This window comes from Callorhinus ursinus, unplaced genomic scaffold, assembly GCF_003265705.2.
Source record: "Callorhinus ursinus isolate GAN/ISIS: 27379988/994484 unplaced genomic scaffold, GSC_fseal_2.0 scaffold11, whole genome shotgun sequence".
Lineage (NCBI taxonomy): Eukaryota > Metazoa > Chordata > Mammalia > Carnivora > Otariidae > Callorhinus > Callorhinus ursinus.
Window position 1 is genome coordinate 8,883,427 of NW_027397073.1, and position 11,860 is coordinate 8,895,286.

General features: G+C 35.6%; 1 pseudogene; it reads left to right on the forward strand.

Moving 5' to 3' along the window:
* The first annotated feature begins 9,555 nt into the window (after window positions 1-9,555).
* On the forward strand, window positions 9,556-10,288 carry LOC112835069 (peptidyl-prolyl cis-trans isomerase A pseudogene; annotated as a pseudogene).
* The last annotated feature ends 1,572 nt before the right edge of the window (window positions 10,289-11,860 follow it).

Below are 11,860 nucleotides of genomic sequence, written 5' to 3' on the forward strand. Positions count from 1 at the left end.
GCTTTCTGTGACGTGGCCTCGATTTTAAATTCTGGAGATCGTTTAGAGTTAAAATGATATGTAAATCAGGAATAAAATATATTTTCTGTTTGATTGCCTCTGTATATTCTTTTACTGGTGCATGATCTCCTATATATGAGGTTCAGATTTTATCTTAAAACTGAACTCCAGCTAACTGTTAAAGATGAAAAAAAAATTTTGATCTTACTCTTTGATCATCTCAGATGAGAACAAGCACGTAATCACCACAGAGAAATGCCATGGATCATAACAGATAACATGGCAGTGGTAGCAGTGACCTCATTTTGAATTTTCCACAAATTGTAGGTAGAGCAACCAGAACAACAAAACAATATGGTACCTAACTCACAGCCAACATACACCACAAAATGGCATTACCAGGTATCCTCGTAAACTTCAAACCGTGGGGTGCATGTGTTTCACCTGGGAGTAGCAGGTCAAAATGGGAGAGGATTTCACTATGCCTTTTGCTGGGAGTAAAGAAAACCTTGGAAAATTTAAGCGGTATGTGTTCAGTTTGAGCCCTGTGAATTTCATATACTGGGGATTCAAGCTTCTGAGGCAAAGCTTGAAAGAAAAGTGCGTTCGTGCGCGCGTGCGTGTGCGCACACACACACACACGTCAGAAACATTGTGTGCCAAGAAAAGCGATTGCCTCTTTAAAAGGGAAGTGAAAAGCAGGAGAGGCGTAACTCAAAAAGTGAAGTGCATTTCTTCAACATTTAATTGACTGCTTTCACTGATCCCACATTCCAGCTCAGCGTTCTTGTATGTTAAAGTTGACAGCAAGAGAAACTCTTTTTTTCTTGAGCAAGATTTGCGTGGATATCCCATAATGGGAAAAGTTACAGTGTTTTTTCCTTGCTTTTTCTTTTTTTAAACTAATGTCTTTATTTGGGGATAATTGTAAATTCACATGCAGTTGTAAGAGATGATACAGAGAGATTCCTTGTAAGCTTTATCCAGTTTTTCCCGATGGCAGTACCTTGCAAATCTATAGTCCAGTAACACAGGATACCGACATGGATATAGTCAAAACAAGGAACAATTCCATCGACATAAGAATTCCGTGGCCTTTTTATAGTGACATCTACTCCCATCCCACCCCGACCTCTTAGGAACTCCTAGCCACTACTAACTCGTTCCCCATTTTGTAATTTTATAATTCTGTCCTTTCAAGGATGCTGCATAAATGAAATCATATAGGTTATGATATTAGCTTTATCTACTCAATATAATTAACGACAGGTTGTTGGGGTTGTTGTGTGCACCAATAGTTCATTACTTCTCACTGCTGATCGTACAGACACGCTACCTAACCATTCAGACGTTAGAGGACGTCTGGGGTGTTTCCAGTTGGGGGACTTACAAATAAAGTTGCTAGAAATATTCATTTTCCAAAGTCTTGTTTTGGCCCGAAGTCTTGATTTCTCTGGGATATGCACAAGAGCACAATGGCTGGGTTATATGATTGTTGCAAGTTTAGTTTTTTTTAATGAAACTGACAAACTTTTTTGGAGTGGTTATATCACTTTACATTCCAGCAACATGAATGATCTAGTTCCTCTCCTTCCTTGTCAGCATATGATTTTTGTCCCTGTTTCTTTTCAACCATTCTAATAGGTGTGTAGCAATACCTTAATTGTGGTTTTGATTTGCATTTACCTAATGGTTCATGGTGGTGGAAATATTTTCATGTGTTTATTTGCCATCTGCCTATCCTTTTTGGTGAAATGTCCTGTTCTGTTTTTTGACCATTTTATAACTGGAACATTTGGAGTTTTTTTACACTTGAGTTTGAGAGTTTAGATATATTTTATATGTTATGAAAGTATTGTATTTATTCTAAATGCTAGAGATTTGGCAGAGATGAGGGTCCAAAAATGTTAAGCTCATCTCCAGTTTGGTTTTTCATCCTCTTACCAGGGTATTTTGCTGAGTAAAAGGTTTAAATTTTGAGTCCAATTGATCAGTTCTCCCTTTTATGGATTGCAATTTGGTGTCAAATCTCAAAACTCTTTTCCCAGGCTTAGATTCCAAAAATTTTCTCCTGTTTTCTTTCCTAAAAGTTTTGTAGTTTTTACATTTTACCATTAAGTCCATGATCCATTTTGAGTAAGATATGTAGAAAGTATGAGGCTTAGGTGAAGGCTCACATTGTGCCTATAGATGACCGATTGCTTCAACATGATTTGTTGAAAAGAGTATTTCCCTCCATTAAATTGTGTTTGCACTTTTGTCAAAGTGTGGGTCTATTTCCAAATTCTCTGTTCTGTTTCATTACTCTGCGTTTCCATCCCTCTACCAATACCACACGTCTTTGATTACTATAGCCATCCACAGTATCTTCAGTTTGGCTAGACTGATTTCTCCCACTTTATTCTTTTCAAAATTAGTTTAGTTATTCTACTTTATTAGCCTTTCCATATAATTTCAAATGGATCTTTTCTGTATCTAGAAAATTTGGTGGGATTGCAGTTGGTATTAAGCTAAGCCTATATATCCATTTGGGGAGAACTGACATCTTTACTATGTTAAGTTTTAAAATCCATAAAGATGGTATAACTATTTGTTTAGAATTTAATTTCTTTCCACATTGTGTCATTTTCGACTAAAAGTTCTGTACATTTTTGTTAGATTTATATCTAAATATTTCTTTTTTTGAGTGATTGTAAATGATGTACTTAATAGTGGTACATCTGTTCATTGCTAGTATAGAGAAATGCAATGATTTTTGAAGGTTTTATTTTACAACTGTAGTGCAGAAGCCAGAGAGTACATCCTGGCCCACTCTCCTCTCTTAAATGTATAGAAAACCTAGTTCACAGAAATTAGAACAAGAGAAGAAATTGCAGTTGAGTCTTACATATTGCTGTTATGTCACCAAGAAATAATAAACAGAAAATATTTCAGCTGAAAATTAAAGAATGCTGTATAATAGTATATCAAAAAACAAACAAAAATATTTATTTTAATACCTAAAACAAGCAATAAGAATTTAAGAAAGTGAAAAACGTATAAATTAGAAAAAATATAAATGTTTGGACTAAAATATTGAACAGAGCGTGAACACCCTGTAGAAATAATTTTAGAGGTAACATTTATTTCAGAAAAAATATTGACATTAAGAAAAAATAAAAGCAATAAAAAATAAAGAGATTAAAAACTGAGAAAAATGATAGGTTAAAAATGGGCAGGCAATAGGAGTCCTAGAAGAAAAACAAAATAAAACAGAGCAACGGAGCAAATTATCATTTGAAAAAATGTTTTTGAGTTAAAGAACATTTGAGCCTACATTTTGAAAGGCCATACCACATCCCTGGACAATTAATCAATGATGGCCAACAGCATGACATAGTCAGATAAAACTATTTGATTTTAAAGGGGCTGAGAGACCCTCTGGGCATCCAGGGAAATGAATAGTTCATTTATCATGGAAAGAGAAACCGATCGTCATCAATGTTCCATAGCAATGCTTTATGCCAGAAAATATCAGACACACATTTAAAATATTCAAGGAATGAAAATGTAGGCCAAAATTGTATCTCCAGACAAACTTAGTTTTAATTGTAAAGGCCAGACAAAATATGTGATGAATATTAAGGAATGCAGAAAATAAGGTTCTTCTGAGAGTTTCCTGGGGAATACACCAGAAAATAAATCTCAGATTTCCAAAATAGCTACAGAGATATCAGCATAAGGAATGTTGTTGATTGCTGAGTACATATTTACCTGTAAAATTAAGCTATAATTATGTCGATAAAGGAGAGAGCAGAGTACATAAAGGTCACATGCTCCAACATCATAGATGCAGCAGAACTACCAAAATAATGAAAGGCTGCAAAGGAGAATAAATGGAAATTAATGTGCTGACTGCTTTAAAGGAATTAACCAAGGAAAAAAAAGGCAATAACGTCACATGAGAATCTGGGTAACGGGGAGGAAAATGTGGGAAAAATTTATTATCTTCAGTATTGTTCATCAAAGGGAACTGATGAATTATGCCCCCCCAACACACACCAAAAGAGAAAAAAGAAAAAGAGAGGATAATGAGAAATATACAATGGTATATTTCTCTTAAGTGAAAGAAAGCATCATTAAAAACACAGAAAAGAACATGAGAAACTTGAGGGACACCATTGGGTGGTTGCAAATTCATCTAACTGAGTCTCATGAGGAGCAGAAGGAGAAGAGCACAGATTCAAACTGTGGTCTTATAATGGCTGCAATATTTCCAAAACTCATCAGCTGCTAGAAACTGTCTATAGCTTAATCTTCATGAATGTAACATCTGAAAGTCATTGAGCTGCATTCTTAAGGTCAGCTCTTTTTAAGAGTTTACTGTACAAATGTTATTCCTTGATTTAAGAAAAAATACAAATTGACAAAGATAAATAAAAAGAGCTCTGAAAAGCAACTGTCTTAGCTGGTTGTCCCCAGAAGCAAATGCTGACATTAGGACTCTAGTGTAAGTGGCTTATTTGGGAGGTACAGAAAAGGAAGTTAAAAGTGAGACAAAAAAGGAGAAGAATTCAATAATTTACATTTTTTAAGTCCTCAGCTACTGTAAGCAAGATGGAGCTCAGTTCCACTGGGAACATTCTGACAGCAAAAAACGTGTCACTCTTACTCTACCAAATTCCTGTCACTAGTTGAGAGACAATCCCTGGGAGAACTTTAATTCTCTGGCATTTCTGCCTTGCCAAATGAGCAACAAAAAGGATTCCAGTGACAAGGAAAAGCTCCCAGGAACTCGGAGACGGGGCGGTGGGGTAGATATTGGGCTCTTATACAAAGTTGCAGGCCATAACTTCAACAGCATCGGATACGTGAACAAACCAGAATGGATGAGTCCTATTTACATCCAGATTCAAACAATCAAAACATTTTCAACAAAGTGGATATTTGGTATCATTAAGGAATTCATGCTAATTTTATGTGACATAAGTTATTGGATAATGTTATATAGCAAGTGTAGTTAAAATCTACTTGGTGAAATATTATACGTGTGGTGTTACCTCAAAATATAGTAGGGAGATGGGGGACAGTTGGAAGAATTATGGATAACATAGCATGTCGTGAGTTGGTAACTGCTTAAGCTGGGTAATGCATATATAAGTTTATGATACAGTTCTCTCTACCTGAAATGTTCAACAATACAATTTACTATTTTTTTAATAAGAGAGAAATACAGGTGGCTCACTAATATCTAATAATTTAGGGCAGCAAAATATAACTAGTTGTAATTTTAGAACCTTCTAGAAGTTAACTCTTAATTTAGTGACCAAATTCGATGACGCTCCATACAAACATCATTTATAACTAAGGTTAAATTTGAAGAAAATCTTTGATTATTAATATTAATTACTCCATACTAATTCAAATTTCAATAGGAATTAATTCATAGTGTTTTTACTTTGCATATGAGGGAATATTGGGAAGGCATAAATAAACTATACACAGGAACTACATATGTTTCTGTAAACAGTAGGAGTTTCCCTTGAAAATTCCAACATTTATTAGATGACATACAACTGAACAGTTGTCTTCTTCGATTCTTGTTTCCAAGAGGCTTATTCTTACATTGTTTATCTATGAACCATGCAAGGTTAATAAAGTAGAACCCAGCATGGCATATAGTAACATGACCATTTCAACTGTGAATCAATGAATAAATGTCAGTTCTCAGCTGTGTAGTAATTTTGCACAGTTCAATCTTGTCATTCAGACATGTCCCAGAGTATTTTTCATACTTCTTTTCAGAAATGTACAGCTAGATCTATTAGTTCTGGCTAATGTATATGGTTCTGTGATAATTTGTTACAAAGAAGGATGTGATTTCTAAAGTGGAGACACATCTGACATGACTGTTTCTAAAGTCAGTTTGTAAATCAAAATTTATATAAAATGAAATCGAAATTACCCATAAAATCCTTTAAATCACTATAAATTAAGAATCATCTGTTAGGAAGCTGAGTAAAATTAGATTTGTCTTTATCAATGTATAGGTGTTCGTGTTTGTCCAAATTTCTTAAGCTACATATTCTTCAAAGTGAAATTTCAGGGAGAGAGGTGGTTGGAGACAAATAATTCAGAAAAGAAACTTTCCATTTTCATTGTGCTCATTACTAATAAAACATACAGTCTTCATAATATCAATAGCTTACAAAAGTGGAAACAATATACTCTGTCCTAGAAGAAAATAATTTTAAGAAACAAATGCATTTTAGCTATATATGTTTTCAAAATAAAGGTTGTTCCTCTCCCAGAACAGTTCACCACCTGACAATAGTTCAGTCATTGACATTTTATAAAAATAAAAACTGGTTGGCTTATCTGTATAGAAATGCAATCAATGCTCTTTATTTCAATCTTACAGTTTTAAAAATCAGATGTCTCAGATTTTTATTCCACTAACTAAACAATAAGTCCGTTTTAAATTAACACCTGTTCTTTAATTACATTAGCATACAAATAGATGCTGTGAATAACCAAAAAATTGTTGAAAGGTATTGATTCTGTCAAGATAGTGAAAATATTTTATGCCAGTCTATATGATTCTTAGGATTAATATGAAAAAACTGGTCAGTATATGTATTCAAAAAACAATCTGAATCGTGTACATAGACTATAATGCAAAATGCTGAAAGAGTTTTGAGATCAAACACACATAATAAAGGATGTATATTATGTTTTCAAAATGCTGAAAAATAATTTAAAGAAGAAAACTAAGCCATTGCTTTGTTTACAATGTGTTGGAGAACAGACTTGACTGCCTTTTTCTCTTGTATAATTAAAATACAGACTTCCATCTCAGTATCACCTACACATTATCACAATACTGAATGCTACAAAATAATATAAATTTGGCACAAATATAAAAGCTCACTTAATAACGATTTAAAACAAACAAAACACAATTCTTTGCAATTATGGCTACAGTAGCCATTGAGAAATTAAATACCAATTTAGAATTCTAAATAAGGCACACCCCGACCCTGCATCTTCTTATATCACTTAGATGACAAGCAATCAGAGAACAAGTAAAATCTGCAGATAACCAAATGGTCCAGGTCTTTGGGGGAGGTGATTTGTGGGATCCGCAGTAATCGGGATAGTTACTGAAAGAGCAAGGAGACACCATCAGGTCACATTAGTAAAGAGCCTAGTATGTTACTAGTCAACAAAAGCAGGCTCGCACAGATAGTGACTTTAAGACCTAGAAACCATATACTCTCATTCCTCGCTGTTTGCGTCCAAATCCACTCGTGTGAATGATCATGACTAGTTTATACCTAGAATCAAACATTCACAGAGGATTATAGTTGCAGATCATAGAAGATGCATCGTTTGATGGTTGGTTCCCAAAACTGACTGTGCGTCAGAATCTGCTCAGCCGTTTTTATAGATATTTATTCTCCAGCTTCCTGAGTTAGAGTATCTAGAGAAGGAGCCTAGAATTAATATTAAAACAAACAGTGGGAAAAACTCGAGATGATTTGCATGCATGGCCAAATTTCAGAAACATTAATCTAAACTTTTTTACATGGCATATGTGTGTGTGGTCACCCTCGCATGTAGACTTCTGTGCATGAATACACACTCTATGGGGGTGTCTTAGATTTAAGGATTATGATTTTCAAAAGTTTAATGGGAAATAACGATGTTGATGGAGAGGAAGATTCCATGACCACCGTCTGCTCCTTCTTTAGCTTTAGCAGCTGACATTTAGAAATATTCTAAACTACTTCCCAGTAACATCACCCAGCTACAGTAGATTGGAATTGTGTATAAGTGTCAAATGGGTTACAATAACTATTCTTTGATGTTTAGTGTTTAGTGTAATCCTCAAAGGATTTATAATTCAATTAGCATGCTAAATTGATAAATACCAAGTGATGGCTGGAAGACCATTAATTCTTTTGAAAATGCTGAAAGGGTTGTGGGCTCAAAATCATTTAAGAGTATGGATGTAATAAATTGCTCCTATCTGAAAAAAATATGGATATTACTTTTAATTTGTTTCTGCCACTCAAGATTTGCAATTTATTCATTTCATTTTGATCAGAAAATTAATTTAAAAGGCATTTGCTCATTGATAGTTACTCTTTGCACTTAAAATGTTACACTGTAAAAGGCAAATGTTGTCCCTGTAAGGCAAGGGTGTTAAAATTCTCAGACGAATAATACCTACGCTACTAAAAAGAAGGCTAATAGCCAAATGAATTCTAACTAAACAGAAGAGGCTCCTAAACGAATGACATAGTTCAAACATGGGTAAGTGCTCTAAATTATATATTAAAGTTATATCCAAAATCCTGCCTTTGAACTGATTCATAGTTAATCAAATTCATCTGGCATGAATTCACAAGCTGCTCACATTTGAGAAGATGGGCAGTCAGTCTGTATAGTCAGGTCAGATGAAAAGGTAAGTAAGAGTGAATCAAATTGTATTATTTCTGAAAAGATCTTAGGAACCGGTATCCGTGATTCAACAAAATTATATAATACAGAATTCATGCTACTAGAAAATACATTTAGTCCCCACAATTTTTAAAACTTACCATGGTTCATACATTACTCACCAGTCGGATGCCATCCCCACACTTGGCAGTGACTCATATCCCACATTACTGGGAATGTGGAGATGGTCCAAGGTGCCTTCATTCCCATTTCATAATTAGTTTTCTCTGAATCTTTTAGGAGTGTGCTTATGTGATGGTTGTTCATTAGTTAAATAGTTTATTGTATAATTTGTACTATTTTTGGTAGGTTTGTAATTCATGTACTTTTGACTTTATTAAATTTTAACTTTTGTCCCTGTTAGACTATTTTCCATTAAAAATGATCTGTTATTAATAGAAAAAAAAGTAAAATTTTGGACCACTGCACTGTTTTTATTTTAGGTAATATTTAGGTTTTTTCCTGTTTATTTTAAAATTATTTATCCTGATTACTTCTTCATGTTCATCTTAGACATTGTTGTAAGGAATTTGGAAATCACAAAATCACTGCCTTCACAAAGCTTATATTGTTGTAGAAGTAGGCAAAAAAGCAAATAAATAAGTTGAGAGTAGAGGAGAAGGTTAATTTTAAATAGGATGACCAGGGAAGGACTCACCCAAAATTTAAGCAGAGGCCAGGTAGCAGAAGCTTCTGGATTGTCACCCCATTTCCTTTCTGCACACATGTCTGTCTAGCTACAGGCTACCTTTTCTAATCACCCTGGTAACTGTATGTGACTATTTGCTGTGAAATATCACTGGAAGTAATCCATGTGATTTCCACTGTACTTTATTTGTTTAAAGAAATCCTTTGACTTAGATCTCTTTCTTCTTGTTCATCCATGAAGGTGGCAACAATGCAGAATGAAAATGGAAGAAAGAAGCATCTCTCAACAATGATGTGGAACAATGATGTGCTTACAGTTGGAAGAATGTAAATGAGACAGATACAAACATCTACTCGTTTAATATATTTTACTTAGGATCTCTTTGTCATAAAACCTTAGCCTTTGGCCTTGCAGATGCCACCGACCCGGAGCCGCCTTCGCCGCCCAGCCATGGTCAACCCCACCGTGTTCTTCAATAACGCTATGGATGGCGAGCCCTTGGGCCGCGTCTCCTTCGAGCTATTTGCAGACAAAGTTCCAAAGACAGCAGAGAACTTCCGTGCCCTGAGCACTGGAGAGAAAGGATTTGGTTATAAAGGTTCCTGCTTTCACAGGATTATTCCGGGATTTATGTGCCGGGTCGGGGGGCAGGGAGGGGACTTCACATGCCATAACGGCACTGGAGGCAAGTCCATCTACAGGGAGAAGTTTGATGATGAGAATTTCATCCTGAAGCACACAGGTCCTGGCATCCTGTCCATGGCCAACGCTGGACCCAACACGAACGGTTCCCAGTTCTTCAACTTCACTGCCACGACCGAGTGGTTGGATGGCAAGCACGTGGTCTTCGGCAAGGTCAAAGAGGGCATGAACATCGTGGAGGCCATGGAGCGCTTTGGGTCCAGGAACGGCAAGACCAGCAAGAAGATCACCATTGCTGACTGTGGACAGATCTAGGAAATCCAACTCGTGTTTTATCTTAACTACCAGATCATTCCTTGTGTAGCTCGGGAGAGCACCCCTCCACCCCCACCTGCTCGAAATACCCCAGAATCTCTGTGCTCTTGCTGCAGTTCTGCGGGCTCCATGGTTCCTTCTCCCAGGTCTAGCTGGATGGAAGAGTTCAGTTGATGATGATGAAATAAAACCTAAACCACAAAAACAAACAAACAAACAAACAAACAACAACAACAAAAAAACTTTAGCCTTTGCCCAAATAACACAGGACTAAGAAGTAAAGCTGGAAGATGGGAAGATTGGGAACAAGTTCCTTGGAAAGGGACTAACCTCATCATGAAACCCCATCCCTATGGCCTCATCTAAACTTAATTACCACCCTAGGGCCCATCTCCAACACCATCACACTGGGAGCTAGGGCTTCAACTTATGAATTTTAGGGAGACATTCAGTTCATAGCACCGTGTGTTTTTTGCATAGTGTTTTATACATAGTAGTTTCTCAATACATACTTGTTGAACTGAATTGTGATAGAAAAACTTTCAAAAAAGGAATTGGAGATAATGGTGGTAATGACAATTTTTCTGACTTTCAGCTTCCTTCTTCTATACCAGCTCTACACAGAGATAGAGAGAGAGAGAAGAACTTTTAGTCTAAGGAGTCTCTAGTAGGAAGGCAACCCATCATCACACCTAACAGGTAAAGAAAGGACCCTGGGAAAGCAATTTAAAAATTATGTTTGAGGGGCTCTTGAGTGGCTCGGTTGGTTGGGTGTCTCCCTTTGGCTTGGGTCACGGTCTCAGGGTCCTCGGAGTCCATATTGGGCTCCCTTCCCTGCTCAGCGGGGACCCTGCTTCTTCCTCTCCCTGCTGCTTCCCCTGCTTGTTCTTGCTCTCTCTCTCTGTCGAATAAATAAATAGAATCTTAAAAAAATAATAAAAAATAAAAATCATGTTTGAATAAACTATAATATTTTGCAGAACAATTTAATGATTTCTTTAGAAATGTAGACCTTACCTTTGGAAAGATGGCTATGATAAAAAAAAACATATTTATTATGGAAAGTAAGAGAAGTTAAATAATAAAAATTTTGAAACAAATTTCATATTAAATCTATGTAAATAAGCTCAGGTTTTGTCTATTCTGGCAAAATGCCATGCAGACTTGACTAATTTGCAATTATAAGTCATATCACTACTTGTGTTATTCAGTATTGAAAGCTCTTTTTCTTTCCTAATTGTATAGATCATTATTCTGTTTTATTCTTCATTGTATTCTCAAATAAATCTATGCAATAAAAGAGCTCATTATTTTATAGTGCAAATCTAAATATTAAAAAAGTTATAACATCATATGATAAGTATTTAAAGAGAGAAAGGAAAATATAACTCTCCCAGGAGAATTAGGTCATTATATGACAAGTCCTGTGATAGCCAGAGACCTACCACTTTTCCTCCAAACATAGGGGCGACAGTCTAATAGCCTCACTAAACTGTACACCTACAAACACCTTACTAAGTTCATCACGATATTGCAAAGATACTATACTATCCAGGTTATAGGAACATAAAAGCTACCTTGGAAGTAACCATATATTAAATGTAAGGCAAGAAAGAACAAGGATATGGGCTCACGTGGAAGGAGATTGTATAAATACGAATAGTACTGTGTTTAAACTATAAGCCATGTTGAAATGTTATTCAATGTCTGCACTGTTTCAAAGATAAAACAGACAGGATCACTGCATTTGAGTATAGCCAGAAGAAATGA